At 37.6% G+C, this 23849-nt stretch overlaps 1 protein-coding gene and 1 long non-coding RNA gene across 3 annotated transcripts in view; one reads left to right on the forward strand and one right to left on the reverse strand.

Moving 5' to 3' along the window:
- The window catches only part of ALDH1A1 (aldehyde dehydrogenase 1 family member A1), a 185367-nt gene extending 161766 nt beyond the window's left edge, over window positions 1-23601 (reverse strand). For both annotated transcript variants that reach the window (XM_015117904.3, XM_015117905.3), the window contains exon 1: window positions 23524-23601. The gene's annotated coding sequence lies outside the window, so the exon portion shown is untranslated. The remainder of the gene's footprint in view (window positions 1-23523) is intronic.
- On the forward strand, window positions 374-1760 carry LOC144334725 (uncharacterized). The gene is made up of 2 exons (XR_013404882.1): window positions 374-475; window positions 1328-1760. It is a non-coding gene; the product is annotated as an uncharacterized LOC144334725 (long non-coding RNA).
- Window positions 23602-23849: the final 248 nt, after the last annotated feature.

A 23849-nucleotide genomic window follows, 5' to 3' on the forward strand; every position in this document is an offset into this window, starting at 1 on the left:
CCATTTTTGTATCAGATTACGTATTTTTGTGTATTAAATTTTTAATTGTAAGGCAAATTGGTGTTTTCACAATGTTACCAACTTCTTTTGGTACATACTAAATATATATATATTTATGTATTATTAATAGTTTACCAGGACTGCAATACTAACAGAATACCAGAGGCTAAGTAGTATAAACAAGAGAAATTTACTTTCTCACAGTTCTCAAGGCAGAAAATGCAAGATCAAGGTGCCAGCTGCCTTGGTTTCTCCTGAGGTCTCCCTCCTTGGCTTGCAGACAGCTGCCTTCTCGCTGTGTCCTCACAGGGCCTTTTCCCTGTGTGCACACAACTCTGGGGTCTCTCCCTCTTTTTATAAGAACAATAGTCATAATGTATTAAGGCCCCACCCTAAGAGTCTCATTTTAACTTCATTATTCCTTTTTAAATTTTTATCTATTTATTTTTTTGAGATGGAGTCTCAAAAACCCCAGGTTCAAGTGATTCTCCTGCCTCAGCCTCCTGAGTAGCTGGGATTACAGGCGTGCACCACACCCAGCTAATTTTTGTATTTTTAGTAGAGATGTGGTGTTTCATCATGTTGGTCAGGCTAGTTTTGAACTCCTGACCTCGTGATCCACCTGACTCAGCCTCCCAAAGTACTGGGATTATAGGCACTAGCCACTGCACCTGGCCAATTTCATTATTCTTTAAAGACTTTATCTTCCAATACAATCACATTCTGAAGTACTAACAGTTGGGATGTCAACACATCAATTTCAGAGTCGAGAGGGTGGGGGACACAATTGAGCCCATAATAGCATGTAATGAGAATAAAACTACATGCTGATTTTTTAAAAATGCTTTTAAATGTAAGACTCAGCACTAAGTATACGCTTTATTCATTGAATTTGTTAATGAGCTAGGGCATATAAGTGAACTTAAAACGGACAGTGAAAGAACTAGTATTTCAGACTGAAGGTTTGAGGTGGAGTTGTGCAATACAAGCTGGGAGGTAAGAGAATATCTGGGGTCTAATTCAGCTGGGAAGAGCAGTGAGAGAGGTGTGCCTCTCTAAATAATGATGATCTTGGCCAAGATGTGACAATGGAAGTAGAGAACTTTTAAGCCATTCAGAGACAATGAAAATTAAAGTCAGGGCCGGGTATGGTGGCTCATGCCTGTAATTCCAGTACTTTGGGAGGCAAGACGAGTGGATCACAAGGTCAAGAGATCAAGACCATCCTGGCCAACATGGTAAAACCCTGTCTCTACTAAAAATACAAAAATTAGCTGGGCTTGGTGGTGCACGCCTGTAGTCCCAGCTACTAGGGAGGCTGAGGCAGGAGAATCCCTTGAACCTGGGAGGTGGAGTTTGCAGTGAGCCGAGATCATGCCACTGCACTCCAGCCTGGCGACAGAGTGAGACTCCATCTCAAAAAAAAACAAAAGAAAAAAAAAAGAAAATTAAAGTCAATGCTTGTCTTTTTTCCAATATAAATAAATTCAACATTCTCCTTGCAAATGAATAATTGAATTGCTTGTGCTTCTCTAAGAGCTTTTGAAATTATTTATATTACCCTTATGGCAGTATGTCAGAAATGAAACTATTCTTATATTCTTACCATAAGAAACTTGTGAAATTTTCTGTATACTCAAGAAAAATGGGAGTGGCTAGAAACTGAAAATCTTGGTATCTATTTATCTGATATTTTCTTTAAGGAATTGCATTTTTCTAACAAAGCATATAATAAAATAAAAGAAAAAATAAACAAAGCATATAATTTCAACACCTTGTATTGTAAAATGCTAATTTGCATTCTTCCTCTGCTCCTAAGTCATAATTAAATAGTATACTATTGGGCTTTTTGTATAATTTATGTTTGTATTTTATGTATCTTTAGAAACAAGGATGAGAATAAAACTGGGGAAAGAAAGTGTGAAAGTAAAATAAGAATAGCTTTTCTTTGTCATTTAATATGTAATGATAAGTTCATTTTAATTATGTGTACATGCTTATCCTAAAGTTATAATTTATTTCATGAAATATGTAATCAGAAACAACATAGTATAACTGTGTGTGTGTGTGTGTGTGTGTGTATGTGTATATATATATATATACAAGTGTATATATATATATACTTGTACTAACAAAGACACATTGAATAATAATCTGGAAACCACTCACAGAAATCATTATGACTATAGAGAAGTTTATAATATATGGATATATGCATCCACTGAGAATCCAAGATGAGCGAAGTCTTAGAGTCAACATGTATGAAGTACAAAAGCAGAGTTATAGGAATTAAATACCCTGTTTCACAAAGTATATGCAGACACTTATATCTCCTAGGCCTCCTTGTAGCCACAACCCCTGGGAGTTCTTAGTAACATTACAAAGACAAAGATCAGTCTGGAAACATTATCCACTCCATGATACAAATGAGTGCAGGATGTGCCTGTTCTCAAGTCTTTTAAAGAAGAAAACTTGCACCCAAAATTTAAAAGAACAGGATCGCCTCCTACACTGAAATTCTCTAATTTATTCCCAGTTAAACCTATAATTCAGATGAAATATCAACCCATATTAACACAAGAAGAAATCTGAACTATTTTAAAGAAAGGCAGAAAGGGTCTTTGGGGATTTTACTATCTACATAATTATTAATTAGGCTGTGAAATCTGTCCTGGTTTGCAGATGGTTCCAGGACTCTGGAAGTGTAGATACACAATTTAATATTTCAGATTCACATGGGATCTCCTCACAAAATTCAAGTCATGCTTTAAATAAACAAATAAAAAAACCCCACTATGCTACATGCACTTTAAATGAGAAATAGCTAAAGGGAGTTGTTTTTATGGTTTAAGAAGCTATAAAAACAAATTCCCTGTGAGGGATACCTCCACTGCATTTCTCTTTAGATAAACAAAAAATGCAGGATGCGGGCAACATATTTTCTATCATATACATTGTTAACACTGGAAGAGTCAAAATACATAAAAATAATAAAAGTTTATAGGTCTTTTATCCTTCAAGTTGTTTCCAGAGAATAGTGTACTTCCACTGAGTTTGACTCTCAGGCCCCACAAAGAGTAAACTCTACACACAAAGGTGTTGTTTTCGTCTGCTATCCCTGCGTACTGATGCATGGTGCGTGAATACATTTCCCAGCATAGTGAGATGATCAACTTACGAAATGTTCATTTTAATGGCTCTTAAAAGTCTTCCTGAGTTTCTAATGTTTTAAGATTCCTTTATTAAACATAATTTTCTCTTTTCCAGACAATATAGTGCCATTCATTTTTATAAGGTACTGCACTGGAGTGTAATCATTTGATGATCTCTTGATTACATCCTCCATCCCTGCCCCAATACCTGGTTCCATTCATTATTTTAAGGCTGATCTCTACCACCTTGCAAGCTCCGCAAATGCAGGGACCAAGTCTGTTTTGCTTCCCATTGTATCCCCAGTATCTAGCACTATTTGAGGCATGTAGTACACATTTAATTGGATTGAATTGGCTACAAGGAGGCCGAACATTCAATCCATTCACATTGGATTGAATGTTCCATGAATGGTGGAATGAATTAATGATTGAGGGAGTGGATCTAGTGAGAGAACAGGAAAAGCTTTAGCAAAAAGGAAGTGTCTAAGAATGTCTGGTAAAGATAGTATTTCTGGTATCTCTGCTCACATTTTAATTTCTACTGTGTTGCTTGCAACTCCTCGGCCTAAAAGTCTGTTCAGTCTTCTCACACTTTTTTAATCTACAAGATCCAAGATCCGAGTCTCATCAAAGAAATCCTTAATTTTTTAAAATGTTTTTTGTTATTATTATTTTAAAGATGGGATCTCACTTTGTCACCTAGGCTGGAGTGCAGTGGCACAATTGTAGCTCACTGCAGCCTCAAAGTCTTGGACTCAAGTGATCCTACTGCCTCAGCCTCCCAAGAAGCTGAGACTACAGGTGTGTGCCACTACACCCAGCTATTTTTATTTTTATTTTTTTTTAGAGGCAGTGTCTCACTACGTTGCCCAAGCGGATCTCAAACTCCTGGCCTCAAGTGATGCCCTCACCGCAGCCTCCTGGGGATTACAAGTGCACACTACTGCTCCAGGATCTGTCTCTCTTCCTTTCATTTTTATGGCACATTTTAATGGAAATTAGCTCTCATGTGTCTTTCCAGAACCATAATCAAAGTATGTCCTTAGTATTTAGGAAACTTTCCAAAGCCAGCATCTCAAGTGCGTTCCAAAATGTCACTGAACTTCTCCCTCTCTTCCCACTTCATCTTGCCAACACCAATCCATGGGTAGCTGACAGTGTCATCAGCTCCACTAGAAACGTTGTTGTCTGATGGCATCTGCCACGTCTTCTGTCTATTCTGAAGGAGAGAAGGATCCCTGTTCTCTCCCTGGAGAGTTTGTATCTAAGCACGGGTATTGGGATTTCCCTGTTTTTCAAGGGTGTAACTGAGATTTAGCTGTAATTTTGAAGAAAATTTACTTGCAGGTTTGGGGCTATTGGAAAGGATGACTCCAGAAAAACGAAAAAGTTCTGGAGCCTACTGCTTAAGCACAGACTCTTCCCAGACTGCATCCTGGAACCGTTCCTTGCATTCTTTTCTCCCTGTTAATAGGTCCCCCGACCCACTCCCCACCCTGACCAATACAATCCCCACTAGAGCTGTTCACTCCAACTGATGAACACTTTGAGGTTGGTAAAATAAAGAAACAAAGGAGCCTTCTTTCAGCCCCAGAGAACTGTCTCTTCTGGCCCTTGTCCTGGGCAGAACTCTGAATCTTCACTTCCTGACCTAGGATTATCTAGGACTCACAGAGGGAAAGTCTGATCCTATAACCTCAACAGATATTCATATTATTAGTTTCCAAAATGTGGGATATTCATTTTTATTTGTCATCATCTTGTTATGCCAAAATTAGATAAGCAAGCATTCATCTTGATTTGTTCTGGTTCTCTCAAGCTATTGCTATTTCCTTTCACTGCCAGAGATCAAGTCCCTAACAGTATACTCTGTGTGTCAGGCAATACAGTGGATATTTCTGAATTACTAATTTTAACACAAACCATGGAACAGGCATTAGTACTAATTTTTTTTGAGACAGAATCTCATTCTGTTGTCTAGGCTGGAGTGAGGTGGTGCCATTTCAGCTCATGGCAACCTCCACCTCCCGGGTTCAAGTGATTCTCCTGCCTCAGCCTCCTGAGTAGCTGGGACTACAGGCATGTGCCACCACACCTGGGTAATTTTTGTGTTTTTAGTACAGACAGGGCTTCACCATGTTGGCCAAGCTGGTCTCAAACTCCTGAGCTCAAGTGATCCACCCACCTCAGGCTCCCAAGGTGTTGGGATTACAGGCATGAGCCACCGCGCCTGGCCTAGTACTAACTTTTTGCAGAAAAAGAGGCTCAGAAAGATGAATATGCCCAAGATACTCTTCAGTTAAGGCTTACTGCAGAGTTAAAATCTACATCAAACTCAACTCAATACTTATGTAGTTTCCATAATGGCAATGGTTTCAACACTATATGCCTTAATTTAAAAGAAATTCTGGCAACATATCAAAATATAAAGTTGTGTTTGTAGTACGTTCCAAAGTTATACCATTCAGGAAATCAATTTCAGGTAGGTTAAAGACCTTCATAAGAAAAGTCAAGCCTTAAATGTTTAGAAGAATAAAGAAAACTTTCTTAAACAAGATACTGAAAATGTAATCCATAAGAAAATAATTCATTTTCTACATTGAAATTTTAAATTTCCACTCAAAAAAAGACATAATACACAAAAGCAAAAGAAGCTACAGAGTGAAAAACGATATTTGGAACACATAGAGCAGACAGAAGAGTAGTATCCAGAATTAAGAAGACTTCACTCAATTTAATAAGGAAAAAGTCACCAATCTCCATCCCAATAAATGGAAAAGGCTTATAAATAGGTGAAAATAGGAAGGGCCAACAAGCATGAAAAGGTACCTACCACAGTAATAATCAGTGACATACACATTAAAGCAACCTACAATACCATTTTGCACACAGCAGGTTGGCAAACAATCTACAATTTACAAATAGGGCAATACAAATAGTGCTAAGTATTTGGAGACATGAGAACTTGCATTTACTCTGATTGGGTATGTAAATATGAAGAAACATTTGAAAAGTTTTAATAAACTTGAAGATGACTTGCTTGGAATTTAGCAATTCCTTTAGAGAAATCCTCACACATGTGCAAAAGAAGGCATGCATTATCCATTCCAGCTTTTTATAAAAGTGAAAAACTAGAAACAACCCAATGCTCATAAGTAAGATGCTGGATATACATAATTATGTTGTAGTCATATAATGGAATTATGTAGTGTAAACAAGCATGCTAGTGTTACATAAATCAACATGAATACATTGCTGAAACATTCAGTAAAAAAGTACATTGCAGAAGTACATATGGAGCAAGATATTATAATATTTACTTTTTTTTTTTTTTTTTTTTGAGATGGAGTGTTGCTCTTATCACCCAGGCTGGACTGCAGTGGCACCATCTTGGCTCACTGCAACCTCTGCCTTCCGGGTTCAAGCAATCCTCCTGCCTCAGCCTCCTGAGTAGCTTGGATTACAAATGCCTGCCACCATGCCCAGCTATTTTTTGTACTTTTAGTAGAGATGGGGTTTTGCCACGTTTTCCAGGCTAGTCTCCAATTCCTGACCTCAGGTGATCCGCCTGCCTCAGCCTCCCAAAGTGCTGGGATTACAGGCGTGAGTCACCATGCCCGGCCTACATAAATTTTTTTAACACCTGAAAAACCATGCTGTATTTTGTGTGGACATATTCAAGTGTTTACACTATGGGAATAAACGCTTAAATGAGGATGATAAACACAAAATCCAGTATTCTGTGGAGAAAAGATTTAAGACGGAGAGGGTATCACAGAGTTTCAATGATATAGTATGTAATTTCATAGAACTTGATGATGAGTTGAAGGCTGTTCATCACATTTTTTATTCTATTTTTCTCTATGTTTGAAATATCTCAAACTAAAATTTAAAACTAAAGTGTGATACATGCATGCAGATGGTTAATATTTCCTGCTATTTAATGATTGTTGTGGAAGTTTATTTTTTGGAATGAAGGGATAATATATTACAAATAGCAAGTATAAAATACTGCATGTACATTTTCATTGATTTTGTTAAAAATATAGGAAAGGAGAAAGATGTAGCAATGTGTTGTAAATAGAATGCTGACAAAACTATGATTTTTTCCAAAAAACATAATACTATAAATACAGTTCTATATTTAGAGCATAAGCCTAATATAGAGCATATGGTGTTTACTTAAGATTATACGTTCCCTTCACATCTGTGAACTCATGTATATGGTAAAGAAATGTTTAAGGGTGGCAAGTATCTGTCATAAAGTTAGTGGAGCTGGTCTAGAGGGAGAATGAATCTTCAGACTCTCAGACTAGGCAACCAAACTGTTAGTTGAAACTGCAGGATATAGAAGTTTTGTATTAATTAAATTAAAACAAAAGCTGGCAACTGAGAATACAGGAAGACAAAAAAACTGCAAATATGAAATCTTAGATGTTTGAAATTATTTATTGATCCGTCAAGAAACTCTGCATACCTCCAAAACACTTTTATTTTGTGTTAATGAGTGTTTTCAGGCCCCTAGTCTAAGCCAGGCACTTTAGGTGCCAAGTGTAAAAAAGATGACTAATGTAATCCTAGCACTTTGGGAGGCCGAGGCGGGTGGGTCACGTGGTCAGGAAATCGAGACCATCCTGGCTAATATGGTGAAACCCCGTCTCTACTAAAAATATAAAAAATTAGCTGGGCGTACTGGCAGGGAAGCTGAGGCAGGAGAATCGCGTGAATTCGGGAAGCAGAGCTTGCAGTGAGCCGAGATGGCACCACTGCACTCCAGCCTGGGTGACAGAGCGAGACTCCATCTCAAAAAAAAAAAAAAAAAAGATTACTGAAATATTATCGCTAAGTTGCAAAACTCCTTAGAGTAGACATAAATAATGATAATACAATTATATATATATATGCATTTATATACACAGATACATGTACCTAATGTGTATATATAGTCATACAGTTACATACACATACTTTAGTTGTTCTTTCTAAGACTGGTCATAAATATTCAAGCTTCCTCCTAGCCTCCTTACACATATAAATGGGGTATGCATTTGAAAATTGCTTCACAATAACCTCTTTTTGTAAAACAGACCTTGACATTGGTACAGTAGGGCTGGGCTCCCGGCTGAACTCCACCCTTAAGCCTGGAACCTCAGCCCTAAGTGAAAACAGCTAACCCCATTTTTCCCACCCAAATGTTGCCTTTTTGGCCTGCCCCACCCCTATCCTATACCCATAAAATACTTCAGCTGGCAGAGCAACACAAGCAGTTGAGTATCAAGGATACAAGCAGCTGAGTGGCGAACAGAGAAGCAACTGAGCATCAGAGACAACAGATAAACGTGGCTAGCTTCAGACAGTGCAGCTTGGGAGATGGGCCCAGCTGGATATGGCTGGGTTTAAGGGAAATATCACCTTCCCATTCCCTTTCTAGCCTCCCTTTCCACTGAGAGCCACCTACCGCTCAATAAAGTCTTCTGCGTTCATCACCTTTCAGTTTGTGTGACCTGATTTCTTCCTGGATGCCGGACAAGAACCTGAGTGCTAAGAGGACAGAAGCTGCCACTCTGACCTTCCACTGAGCTGGTTGGCACTTGGCAGTCGCCGGACTGCAGCTCTGAAAGAGCATTGGTTGCAACATGATTTGACACCATTGTGGGGCCTACACAGTTCCTGCTTCCTCCAGAGAGGAGCAACTGACTGGTGCTAGAGTTCATTCACTCCGGTTCCCTCACTCCCTCGCTCGCATGCTTCCTCCCGCAAGGAGTAGCCAGTGGCAGCCTGAGGGAAATGAGCCACTTCAGTTCCTACTGGCTAAGGGGGTCAAGGGAATTATACCGTCTCAACATGATAGATGGTTTTTCTTTGATAAGCATATTTTTATAGCTCTACCAATTTACCTTTTTGCACAGATGGTCACTTTTCTAGAATCTTCATTCCTTGACTCCTCCATGCCAACTTCACCTAGCTTACACTATTTCCTAGCATTCCATACTTGCAGTCCTCATTGGGCCTCAGTGTGCCTCTTACCGTTCTGCCTGGCATTTTGACTTTTGTCTATCTGTTTAGCATTGCTAAAGGCTTTTGCCATCTCAGAGTAGGTGAAAACAGGGTAGTTTAGAAATCCAGCAGATTAGGAAGAGAGTTTAACACATGTGAAAGGCAGAATGTCACCTATTGTCTTAGCAGTACTTAGCTAAGTGACTTAAGTGTAAAGTCATTGAACATGTACTGGATAATTCATGACCATTTAAAATATGTATTGATTGGCAATCTACTTCAATAGGCCTTTGTGGGTCATAGAATAATATTGCTTGTAAAAGCTTCCAAGGGTAAAATTGCCATGGGCAGTGAAATGATTTAGAAGATGGTATCTCTTGATTTAACAATTGATATGGTTTGAATGTGTGTTTCCTCGCAATCTCATGTTGAAATGTCATTTTCAATGCTGGAGGTGGAGCCTGGTGGGAGGTGTTTGGGTCATGGGAGCAGATCTCTCATGAATGGCTTGGTGCCATTCCCTTGGTGATGATGAGAGCTGGTTGTTGAAAGGAGCTTGCAAGAGAGGGGATTAAGATGGTGGATAGGAGCAGGGCTAGCTTGCAGCTCCCTCTCAGACGGACACACCAGTGTGTGGAGATTCATATCACAGACTTGCTCCAAAAACTACTGCGGGAGCATACCAGCAAAGCTGAGAGAAACCACAGACCTTTTGAAGGAACTGGATCACTGCTGGAGGCTGCATGAGACACTGAAAAACTGTGAATTGGCTTGCTTTCTCAACAGAGAGGCTGGTGGTCTGGAGCAAGTTCTCAGCCCTGGTAACTGGCTGCCTGAAAATAGACTCAGTGCTGTTGGGGGGCACAGTAGGAGTGAGACTGGCCTTTAGGACAGTGGGTGGTGTGGGAACAGAGTGAGGCCTGTAAACTACTGGCTTTTTCCGACTTCCCCCGTAACCTATATGACTCAGCAGAGGCAGCCATAATTCCCATGAGAATATAACTCCATTGGCCTGGGAACCACACCCCCATTCCCCACGGCAGCCACAGCAAGCCCTGCCCAAGGAAAGGCTGAGCTCAGACATGCCTATTTCTTCCCCTACCTGGTAGTCTTTCTCTAGAGATCCTGGTAGCTGAAGACAAAAGTAATAATCTGGAGCTCTATGGCTCTGCCCACTGCCTGAGAAAACTGAATACTCAATCAGGTGTCCCTAGGGAAGGTCTGCATCCTCCCTATAGGACCATAGCTGATACACTCTTGAAAGCGCCACCTCCTAGCTGGAGGCCAACCAACACAAAACCAGTGCACTAAACAAAAACACAACACAAACTCAGAGAGTCCACTTCACTCCCCTGCTACCTCCACCAGAGCAGGCACTGGTATCCAGGGCTGCAAGACCTGACGACAGATCACATCACAGGACTATTTGCAGATACTCTCCAGTAACAGCCTGGAGCCCAGTAGCTCAACTGAGTGACTAGAACCAGAAGAGCAAAAACAATCACTGTAGTTTGGCTCCTAGGAAGCCACATCCCTTGGGGAAGGGGGAGAACACCACGTAGAGGGAGCATCCTGTGGGACAAAAGAAACTGAACAGCAGTCCTTGAATCCCAGATCTTCCCTCTGACATAGTCTATCCCAGACTATGAGAAGGAACCAGAAAAACAATTCTGGTAATATGAAAAACAAGGTTCTTTGATACTCCCAAAAGATCATACCAGCTCACCAGCAATGGATCCCAACCAAGATGAAATCTCTGAATTGCCAGAGGAAGAATCAAGGAGGCACCAGAGAAAGGTGAAGTCGAACTTAAAGAAATAAACAGCATGATACAGGATATGAAAGGAAAAGTCTTCACTGAAATAGAGAGTATAAATAAAAACAACTACAACTTCTGGTCAAGGAGGCACTTAGAGAAATGCAAAATGCACTGGAAAAGCCTCAGAAGTAGAATCAAACAAGCAGAAGAAAGAACCTCAGAGCTCGAACATAAGGCTTTTGAATTAACCCAATCCATCAAAGACAAAGAAAAAAAGAATTTTAAATAATGAACAAAGCCTCCAGGAATTTTAGGACTGTGTTAAATATCCCAAACCTAAGAATAATTTGTATTCCTGAGGAAGATGAGATATCTAAAAGTTTGGAAAACACATTTGAGAGGATAACCAAAGAAAACTTCCCCAGCCTTGCTAGAGATCTAAGCATCCAAATATAAGAAGCTCCAAGAACACCTGGGAAATTAATCACAAAAAGATCATTGCTTAGGCACATAGTCATCAGGCTATCTGAAGTCAAGAGAAAGGAAAGAATCTTAAGAGCTGTGAGGCGAAAGTATCAGGTAACTTATAAAGAAAAATCTGTCAGATTAACAGCAGATTTCTCAGCAGAAACCCTAAAAGCTAGAAGGGATAGTGGTCCTATTTTTAGCCTCCTTAAACAAAACAATTATCAGTCAAGAATTTTGTATCCAGTGAAACTAAACTTCATAAATGAAGGAAAGATACAGTCTTTTCTAGAAAAACAAATACTGAGAGAATGTGCCACTACAAGAACTGCTAAAAGGAGCTCTAAATCTTGAAACAAATCCTCAAAGTACATCAAAATAGAACCTCCTCAAGGCGTACATCTCATAGGACCTATATAACAATAATGCAGTGAAAAAACCAAGGTATTCAGGCAGCAAATAATATGATGAATAGAATAGTACTTCACATCTCAATACCAACACTGAATGTAAATGGCCTAAATGATCCACTTAACAGATACAGAACTGCAGAATGGATAAGAATTCACCAATCAAGTTTCTGCTGTCTTCAGAAGACTCACCTAAAACATAAGGACTCACATAAACTTAAGGTAAAGGGGTGGAAAGAGATAGTCCATGCAAATGGACACCAAAAGTGAGCAGGAGTAGCTATTCTTATATCAGACAAAACAAACTTTAAAGCAACAACGATTAAAAAGACAAAGAGGGACATTATATAATAATAAAAGGACTAGTCCAACAGAAGAATATCACAATTCTAAATATATATGCACCTAATACTGGAGCTCTCAAATTTATACGATAATTACTACTAGACCTAAGAGATGAGATAGATGGCAACACAGTAATAGTGGGGGACTTCAATACTCCACTGACAGCACTAGACAGGTCATTAAGATAGAAAGTCAACAAAGAAACAATGGAATTAAACTACACCCTAGAACAAATGGACTTAACAGATACTTATAGAACATTCTACCCAACAACTGCAGAATATACATTCTATTCATCAGCACATGGAACATTCTGTAAGGTAGACCATATGATAGGCCACAAAACCAGTCTCAGTAAATTTAAGATCAAAATTATATCAAGTATTCTCTTAGATCATAGTAAAATAAAATTGAAAATCAATTCCAAGAGGAATGCTCAATACCATGCAAGTATATGGAAATTAAATAACCTGCTCCTAAATGATTGTTGGATCAACAACAAAATCAAGATGGAAATTAAAAGATTGTTTGAACTGAACGATGGTAGTGACACCACCTATCAAAACCTCTGCGATACAGCAAAAGTGGTGTTAACAGGAAAGTTCATAGCATTAAATGCCTACATCAGAAAGTCTGAAAAAGGACAAATAGACAATCTAAGGTCACACCTCACAGAACTGGAGAAAGAACAATCCAAACCCAAACCCAGGAGAAGAAAAGAAACAAGAAAGATCAGAGCAGGACTAAATCAAATTGAAGCAATAACAAAATAAAATACAAAAGATAAACAAAACAAAAAGCTGGTTCTTTGAAAAGATAAATAAAATTGATTTACCATTAGCAAGATTAACCAAGAAGAGAGATGATCCAAATAAGCTCAATTAGAAAGGAAATGGGAGACATTACAGCTAATACCACAGAAATACAAAAGATTATTCAAGACTACCATGAACACCTTTATGCGCATAAACTAGAAAACTTAGAGGAGATGAATAAATTCCTGGAAATATACAACCCTCCTAGATTAAACCAGGAATATATAGAATCTCTGAGCAGACCAATAACAAACAGCAAGATTGAAATGGTAATAAAAAAATTGCCAACAAAAGATGTCCAGGACCAGATGGATTCACAGCTGAATTCTATCAGACATTCAAAGAGGAATTGGCATAAATCCTATTGACACTATTCCAAAAGATAGAGAAAAAGGGAATCCTTCCTAAATCATTCTATAATCCTAATATCAGTATCATCCTAATACCAAAACCAGGAAGGACATAACAAAATAAGAAAACTATAGACCAATATCCATGATTATCATGGCTGCAAAAATCCTCAACAAAATCCTAGCAAACCAAATCCAACAACATATCAAAAAGATAATCCACCATGAGCAAATGGGTTTCATACCAGGGATGCAGGGAAAATTTAGCATAGGTAAATCAATAAATGAGATACACCACACAAACAGAATTAAAAACAAAAATCACACGATCATCTCAATAGATGTAAACAATCATTTGACAAAATCCAGCATCCCTTTATGACTAAAACCGTCAGCAAAGCTGCCATATATTAAGGTCATAAAAGCCATCTATGACAAACCCACAACCAACATTATACTGAATGGGGAAATGTTGAAAGCATTCCCCCTGAGAGCTGGAACAAGACAAGGATGTCCATTTTCACCACTTCTATTTGACATAGTACTGGAGGTGCTAGCCAGAGCAATCAGACAAGAGAAAGAAAAAAAGGGCATTCAAGTTGATAAAGAGAAGTCAAACTGTTGCTCTTTGCTGATTATATGATCATATACCTACAAAACCCTAACGACTCATCCGAAAAGCTCCTAGAACTGGTAAATGAACTCAGCAAAATTTCAGGATACAAAATTAATGTACACAAATCAGTAGCTCTGCTATACACCAACAGCAACCAAGTTGAGAATCAAATCAAGAACTCAACCCCTTTCACAATAGCTGCACAAAATTAAAATACTTAGGAATATACCCAACCAACAATGTGAAAGACATCTACAAGGAAAACCACGAAACACTACTGAAAGAAATCATAGACAACACAAACAAATGGAAACACACCTCATGCTCACAGATGGGTAGAATCAATATTGTAAAAATGTCCATACTGCCAAAAGCAATCTACAAATTCAGTGCAATCCCTATGAAAATATCACTATCATTCCTCACAGAACTAGAAAAAAACATGGTAAAATCATATGGAACCAAAAAAGAGCACACATAGCCAAAGCAAGACTAAGCAAAAAGAACAAATCTGGAGACATCACATTACCTGACTTCAAACTACACCATAAGGCCTTAGTCACCAAATAGCATAGTATTGGCATAAAAATATGCACACAGACCAATACAATAGAATAGAGAACCCAGAAGTAAACCCAAATACTTACAGCCAGCTGAACTTCAATAAAGCAAACAAATAATAAAGTGGGAAATGGACACCCTATTCAACAAATGGTGCTGGGATAATTGGCAAGCCACATATAGAAGAATGAAATTGGATACTCATTTCTCACTCTATACAAAAATCAACTCAAAATGGATCAAAGACTTAAATCTAAGACATGAAGTCATAATGATTCTGGAAGATGAGGTGGGAAAAACCCTTCTGGACATTGGCTTAGGCAGACTTCATGACCAAAAACCCAAAAGCGAATGCAACTAAAGCAAAAGTAAATAGATGGGAGTTAATTAAACTAAAAAGCTCTGCACAGCAAAAGAAATAATCAGCAGAGTTAACAGACAACCCACAGAGTGGGAGAAAATCTTTGCAATCTATACCCAACAAAGGACTAATATCCAGAATCTACAAAGAACTCAAAACAATCAGTAAGAAAAAACAAACAATCCCATCAAAAAGTGGACTAAAACATGAATAGACCATCTTCAAAAGAAGATATACAAATGACCAACAAGCATATGGAAAAGTGCTCAACATCACTGATCACCAGGGAAACGCAAATCAAAACCACAATGTAATACCACTTCACTCCTCCAAGAATGGCCATAATTAAAGAATAAAAAAATGATAGCTGTTAGTGGGGATGCAGTGAAAAGGGAACACTTTTATAGTGTTGGTGGGAATGTAAACTAGTACAACCATCTTGGAAAACAGCGTGGACATTCCTTAAAAACTAAAGGTAGATCTACCATTTGATCCAGCAATTCTATGACTGAGTATCTACCCAGAGGGAAGGAAGTAATGATACGAAAAAGATATTGCACACACATGTTTATAGCAGCACAATTTGCAATTGCAAAAACATGGAACTAGCACAAATGCCAATCAATCAATGAGTAGATAAAAAAATGTGATACACACACACACACACACACACACACACAGCCCCCATAGAATAATACTCAGCCATAGAAAGGAATGAAATAATGACATTTGCAGCAACCTGGATGGAATTGGAGGCTATTAATCTAAACGAAGTAACTTAAAAATGGAAAATCAAATATCATATGTTCTCACTCATCTGTGGGGGCTAAGCTATGAGGAAGCAAAGGCATAAGAATGATACATTGGACTTTGGGGACGCAGGGGAAAAAGTTGGGGGTGGTTAGGGATAACAGACTACATGTGGGGTACAGTGTATATTGCTTAGGTGATGAGTGCACCAAAATGTCAGAAATCACCACTAAAGAACTTATTCATGTAACCAAACACCACCTGTCCCCCAAAAACCTGTTGAGATAGAAAATAAATAAATGAAAAATAAATAATAATAATAAATAAATAAAAATACACATTAAAAAATAAAAATAAAAAATAGAGGAGCTTGCCACCTCCTCCTTGCTCTCTCTTGCTGTCTCTCGCCATGTGATATACCAGCTTCCCTTTTGCCGTCCGCCATGATTGTAAGCTTCCTGAAACCCTCACCAGGAGCAGAGGCAGATGCCATGCTTTCTGTACACCCTGCAGAACTGTGAGCCAATTAAATCTCTTTTATTTACAAATTACCCAGTCTTTGATATTCCTTTATAGCAATGCAAACAGACTAATACAGCAATATTCTTATTTTACATAATAGAATCGAGTGTATGAAAACTGTTATTTGAAGCAGGTGTAATATTAGCCTTTGGCTTTGAGATAAGAACCAAAGATGTTGTTTTTTCCGGGCTATTGGACAACATATATATGAAATCCGTTATCCTATAAAGAGAAAGTTGCTGTTTGCATTTTAGTTATAAATTTTTATAAATGATTCCCTCTATTTAAGGAAAATTAACTTGCTCACTTCTCCTACTTATTGCTTCCAGCTCTGTACTACACACATAAAACTGTGTTGGGAATCTTTTTATTAAAAAATAACATACATACAAAAGAGCATACAAAACATAACTATATAGCTTGATGAATTTTTACAAACTGAGAACTCTCAGCATCCCAGAACCCTCTGGCCTCTGATTCCCCTTACAGTCTCTGGTTTCTGTGCTCCAAAGACAGCCATTATCCTGAACTCCAATGCCCATAGTTTAGCTTGTTTTTTAATTGCATATAAAGGGAAGTAAACAACACATGCTCTTTGTGCCTGACTTCTTTGTGCCACACTGCATTTGAAGATTCATCCATGTTGTGTTTGCAAGACCTGTTTTGTTGCATAGTTGCACTTCATTTCTTCTCATTGTTGTAGAGTGTCCCATTAGGTGAATAAAGCAATTTATGAGTTTGTTCTGCTACTAGTAATCACTTGGACAGTTTCTAGTTTGGTTCTATTATGAATAGCGTTGCTTAGGCATTCTTGTGCACATTCTTTGGTGAACATTCTTTGGTACACATTTCTGTTGACCATATAAACCTAAGGCTGGAACCGCTGAGTCACGAACACTCATTTGTTTAATTTTTGAACTGCCAGCTAGTTTTTCAGTGTTGTTGTACCAATTTACACTCCTACCAGTGCCATAAAACAGCTCTCTGGTTGTTCCACACCTTCTTCAACGTTTGATATTTTCTGTCTTTCCCATTTGAGCCACTTTGATGGAAAACATTTCCTTATTAAAGACACAGATCATGAAAAACATCCCTGACCTGCTACCTTAAGTGAACTTAATTTTGGCAATGTTAGCTAGTTTATTCTTTCTTAATGAAATGCATCTGGGACAGATTGAGTGCATTCATCCACTGAAGTCCTTCAAAAGTTAATGATCTCCCATTCTTCCCCATCTCCTACCAAATACAAATGATATTAGCTCACAGTTACCATGGCCCCTGAGAAAGCTGTTTTACCAGTACTTCCTTTTTATAGTTTCTTTCAGTAGAGATGCTGTGGGATTTTCTCCATTAATCAGATCAAACTCTACATCTGAAATACATTTCCATGATCACAATGTCTACATTTTGTTCATCATTTAAGAGTCATCTAAGAGTAATAACTTATGTTTATCGTGGTATGCCTCTTTTATGTTTTTGAGAATCCTATTTTTCATTGCCATGATTGGACTGAAAAACAGGATGTTTTTTTCTATTGACTCACATTTCTAAAATTCCTTCTTGGTCAAAAGTGCAAGTCTGTTGACCCTTTCAACTTTTGTTTGAAAGGGACATTTTTGAGTTCTTATTAATGATTTTTCATCGCCTTTGTGTTTCTTTTGCTCTGTTTTATTCTGTATCTTTTCAAATGAGAACCATTCTGCTTCTTATTTTCTTAGTTTTAAAATAAAGAATTGGAGTGATTTTTCATGCTTTTCTAGAAATACCATTTCATTAGAAAGATATTTCTGGACAATAAAAGCTTAAGTGTTAACTGTAAAATAGTTTTATTGATAAAATTTGTAATTTCTCTTTCTGTTGCTTTTACAGTTTGATAATCCTATGAATTCTACAGAAGGAATTCACATGTAATGATCCTTTAATAACTAGTGCCCTAGAAAAATAAACCTTTTCTACACTTAATTTAATTTTTAACACTTTAAATATCTTTAAATTTGTTTCTTCATTTTGTTTCTGCTATCTTTTGCCTTGCAGAAATATGTAATTTTAAAATAGCCAAATATATCTAGCTTTTCCTTTATGGTTTCTGTGGTTTCTGTTAAACTTGGGAATATCTTTCCCATCTCAAATTTATACGAATAGCCTTCTAAATTTTCTTTCAATGTTTTTCTTAGAGCAAGGATTCAGTTTTCTTCTACATGGATAATCAAACATACAAGCATCATTTATTAAATTAGACACTCTCACTAAGTTTGATTAAAATCCTATAACTACTAAATCTTTCTATGGATGCTCAGGCATATGTGACTAATATATTTACCTATTCCTGTGCTAATATTATACACTTACCTTTGATTACAGTTACTTCACAGTTATTTTAGTACCTGGAAGTCTCCTACTTTGCCTTCTTATTATTATTCAGTATTCATAAATTTCTTGACTATTTCTAGAGATATATTTTTCCACATACATTCTAGAATCACTTTATATTGTTCAACAGAAAAGCTTATCAAGATTATAATTTAAGTTGCATAACCTTTCTATATTAATTTTAGAAGTAATGACATTTCTATAATAGTCACATCATTAGGAATATTTTATGTACTTCATTTGGATTTTATAAATTAACTTTTATATAAATCTCATGCTACTCTTGCTATATTTAAGTCTAAGAATTTTCATGTTTAGTCCCTATTATAGATGAATCTTTCTTTTTTTCTTTTGCTTCAACCTTGCTATTGACAGAGAAAAAGTTACTGATTTGCTTAAGGTATACAAGTTAATTCTAAGGCTTTTCAAGAGCTGCTGGAAAGAGACGGAGACATTCTTTATCCCTGGAACAGAGATTTTGGCAAACAGCTTGTCATAAGGAGTCTGAGACTCACTCAACATGGAGGAAAGTAGAATCTAAAGGTGGAGACATGGCAGGTTCTGGAGCTATTATTTGAACTCCTAGAATAAGCCATATTTGAAACCATTACCAGTTATCCTTTACAATATTCCCTGTGTTCATTTAATTTACATAGGTTTAGGCTGGGAACAGTGGCTCACACTTGTAATCCCAGCACTTTGGGAAGCTGAAGTGGGTAGATCACCTGAGGTCAGGAGTTCAAGACCAGCCTGGCAAACATGGTGAAACTCCATCTCTACTTAAAAAAAAGAAAGAAAAAAAAATTAGCTGGGTGCGGTGGTGCATGCCTGTAATTCCAGCTACTCGGGAGGCTGAGACAGGAGAATCACTTGAACCTGAAGGCAGAGAATGCAGTGAGCCACGATCATGCCATTGCACTCCAGCCTGGGCAATGAGAGCAAAACTCCATCTCAAAAAAAAAAAAAAAAAAAAAAAAAGTAGGTTTAAATAGGTTTTATTTCTCATTGTTCACCAAATAAGATGGTATGGAAATTTCAATTTGGCTTCCCCGGATAATTCTTATGCCAGTAATCTTCAGAAAAAAATACCAGGACCAATACACTCTATTACTATCATGAGGATATTTTGAAAAATAATTTAATGGTATAGAGTTGACCATAAGAGAGTCGCTTCAATGTTATCAGAGATGTATCGGATAAAGCTGAAATTGCTTCATTAAAGAGCTGAATTTTAATAGTTACTGATACAATAAAAGTATAGAAGGCTCTAAATGCAAAACTATAAAAATGAAATAAAGTAATTGTGTGAAAGGAAAGTGAAGAATATTTACTCTATTGCTTGTGAAATATAAATATATCAAATTTATATTCTATATCAAATTTACATATTATGGATTTGATATATTTATATTTCTTTCCCCATGGAGAACTTAGAAATTCACTAGACAATCATTACTTTATTCAAGGCAATTTTATGAATTAAACAAGATGTTAATTATACTATCAATAGTATAACTGTGATTTTTTACTCAAAGAAAATATAACTTGAACCCACAGTGATGTGAAGTTTCTTCCATATAGATCTTTGTTTATCCTGCTGACTTGTTTCTTCATTATTGGCTTCTTAAGAAATCATTGCTCAACTCTGATTTTGTTTGTGTTTCAGCTTTAAAGTCACATTGAGGCCAAAGAACATCTTTCAAGTATTTGATTATATTTGCGATTATACGTAGGGAACTTCTTTTCTTCCTGTTGAAAAATGGTTGGGACTCAAATAAAAGTAGGACTGACCATGTATCACTCAGGGTGCTGTAACATAACTTCTGCATCATTGGTCAATTCATTTATTCAATCTTTCATTTCACTCCACACCCGTATGGCGTGACTATGATGCAGACATGTTTATATACACAGCACAAACATCACTGGAAAAAACAGACAAAATTCTTGCTCTCATGGGACTTAGATTCTGAGAAGGAAAGATATCAAATAAACCCTAAACAAATATAAATACACTACAGATATAAAAATTATGTAAAGTGGTGGTAAGTGCTGTGAAGTAATGTGAAGTAGAGTAAGGGGGATAGAGAATGATCATGGAGAGGGGGACGGATGCCCTTTCATATGAGAGTCAGGAAAATCTCTGATAAGGTCACATTTATTCATGAAGTTGTAGTGAAGGAGAAATCAAACTGAATATCTAAGGGACATACCTTCCAGGCAAGTAAGGACCCTGAAACAAGAATATTCTAAGTATATTCAAAGAATAGCAAGAAGGTCTGAAGGGGAGGATATGATATTCATTTTAAAAGTTTGCTCTGTTTGCATATGAGAATAGTCTGTAGAAAGGCAAGTGTAAAAGGTTATTACACGCTTGCAAGATGTTTACTGAGAAATGACATTCAGTTTAGTTTGGTGTCATGAATCAGGGTTTAGAGAAGAGAATGAACCTGGATGGACAAATTGAAGATACTCAGAATGACTCTGCAGATTTGGCTTGAGTAACTAGAACTGCATGAAGATCAGGGGTGTGTGTGTGTGTGTGTGTGTGGGCGTGGGTGTTTGCGTGTGTGTGTGTGAGAGAGTGTTGAAAAGGGTTAGATTAAAATAAATCAAAGTCCAGTTTCAGACAGAAATTTAAGATGGCAACTTGACAATAGATGTGAGCCAAAAAAGTGTATAGTCCGGTGGATCCAGGAGATGTTGGGACTAAAGATATAATCTGAGGAATTTCAAGCATATAGTTGGTATTAAATACTTGGAATTGGATGAAGTCACCTACACAATGGGTACAGATGGAGAAGAGTTTATGAAAATAAAGAGAAATCAGCAAAGGGGACAGCACATAATTTTTTTTTCCAAAAAGAAAGCAAGTCATTAGTTATATCAAAAGCTATTAATAGCTTAAGCAAGATGGTTATGAAGAAATAACACTGAATTTTTCAGTGTAGAAGTCATTAATGACCTTGACAAGATCAGTGTATGAAAAACATTTTGTGTTTCAGTGAGCAACTATACATAGTCTGACAACTTTTAGGGTATCAGATTCTACTCCTGCTCACTGTCTTTGAGCTATTTTGCAAATCTTTGTAAGTAGTAGGTAACTGATAAACAAATTCTGACTTGTCTGGTAGTAATGTTAATTGACTTTCTGTGTCCAGTTTGGTAGTGATCTAAATGAATGTGGAAAAATTAGTTTTTTCTGCATTTCCAATTAATTTCAACATTCCTGTGCTCTAGATAAATTAGTGCTGTTTGACTTTTCCTTTGAATCGGTTATAACATCTCCCTGGCTCCCTCATATTATGTAAGTAAAATTATATAACACATGTTCATTTTCATATCTGCATGACGGTCATGATTTCACCTTTTTCTGAAAATTATCTTTTAACATTAGCATTGGTGTGGTGGTGTGGGCAAAAGACTGGCTCAGATGTACTTGACAGAAAATGGAAAATGGAGTCAAGATGGTTAATTTGATATTTGGAAAAACCTTTTTTGGTAAAGCACATTGAAAAATCTCAACACACTTTAGCAATTTTTTGAATTATGGTAGGAAAGTAAAAGTAAGGGAATCTAGAAGCTTGATATAAGAAGGCAATCCAGGCCTGGTGCGGTCCCTCAAGCCTGCAATCCCAGCATTTTGGGAGGCTGAGGTGGAAGGATCACTTGAGGCTAGGAGTTTGAGATCAGTCTGGCCAACATGGCAAAACCCTGTCTCTACTAAAAATACAATTATTAGCCAGGTGTTGTGGTGCACGCCTATAATCTCAGCTACTTGGGAGGATGAGGCACAAGAATCGCTTGAACCAGGAGGCGGAGTTTGCAGTGAGCCAAGATTGCGCCACTGCATTCCAGCCTGGGCGATAGAATGACACTCTTTCACAAAAATAAATAAATAAAATAAAATAAAATAAGAGGGCAATCCAGAGGGGTGAGTAAGTACTGGATCTGCTAATGTGGAGGGTCATGAGCTCTTGGGACAGGAAACAAAGCTTGAGACTAGAGCTCTGGTAGGATCCCCAGCATAATGCTGGGAGTGGCAAAATCTCAAGGCAAAAACCTGACTTTGCTTTAAAATGGAGATGTCCGAAATAATTGCTGTCCGGAACTTAGCTCTAGATAAGCCAGAATAAAAGATGAACAATTATTGGCTGAGAATTTCTAACCACAAGGTGGCACACACCTTGTTTATTGAAGAACTGAGATACAGCAGGTGTGGTCAGAACACTGAACCAGAAGATTTGTGGTATGACTTTAGTTAGGTCTTGGCTGTCAACTCCTTGCTACCCTAACATAAAAGGTGGTGAACAATAACTTCTCTATTTCGCTGGATAATTCAGCCACGAGGCTCTCTCTTGATTCACATCACAAAAGCCCAAACATTATTCTTCTGTTGCCATGCACACTTGTAGGTACAAGGATATTAAAATCTACGCATCCCACCCCTCCCTAATTCTCATCTTGCAAAAATTGGCCTGTTATATAATAAAGATATTTCCTTGAGTTTTTATTAAGTAGTATGTTTACCCAGAAAAGAACATTATTTTAAAAAGGTGTTCTTACACAATTCTCCCCACTTCTTGCATTATTTATTTTCTTTGAAACAAAAATGTTATTTGCCTTTTTTTGGCATGGACAGTTAGTTACGTTTTTAGGGAAAAATCTCAGAATAAGAAACTAAACTTGAACTAAAATAAATATAAGTCTTAGTAAAAAATCTGAGAAATCAAATGTATTTATTTAAAGTAAGTTTAGATCTTTTTTTAAACTCAAATCCCGTGATAATTCAATCTCAATTTATTTTGGTGCTCTCTCACTCACATCCATCTTATGAAAACCAAAGCATTTGGGGGTCTTTTACCCATCCGGTTACCACTGAGATGCCTTGTCTGAACTTACAAGGGCTACTAAAATCTGAGAGCCTTGGGTTTCAGTGTCATCTGGAAGCCCAGTAAATTTTGCAAAGGCTGTGAAACAGCCTAATCTCCAGCCCCTCAGGCATACTAGGCAGCCACACCCCTCCCACCTAACCCCAAACTCCGCTCACCTCCTGCAATGCTGTGAAGGAGCAAGTTGTAGGTTCCCTGGGAGTCTGCAGATCTCTCTTCCCATCCTGGTCGTCTGCGCCATTCCTCCCCTCCCACCTTCTCTTTTCCACAAGGCACATGTCTCCCTTTCCCCTATCTGGCATAATTCCCTCAAGGAGTGCCAGGAAGGCAGATCATCTGCTGGATAATTAGCCTTTCTGTCCTACAGCACAAACCTCCTGTGAGGTTAAAAGCATGAAGGAGCTGGCTGCCTTCTTGAAGTGGACATGAATGGAAAAAAGATCCATGAAGTACAAAACACAAATTCTGTCTTGATTAGTTATGC

This window comes from Macaca mulatta, chromosome 15 (genome assembly GCF_049350105.2).
Source record: "Macaca mulatta isolate MMU2019108-1 chromosome 15, T2T-MMU8v2.0, whole genome shotgun sequence".
Lineage (NCBI taxonomy): Eukaryota > Metazoa > Chordata > Mammalia > Primates > Cercopithecidae > Macaca > Macaca mulatta.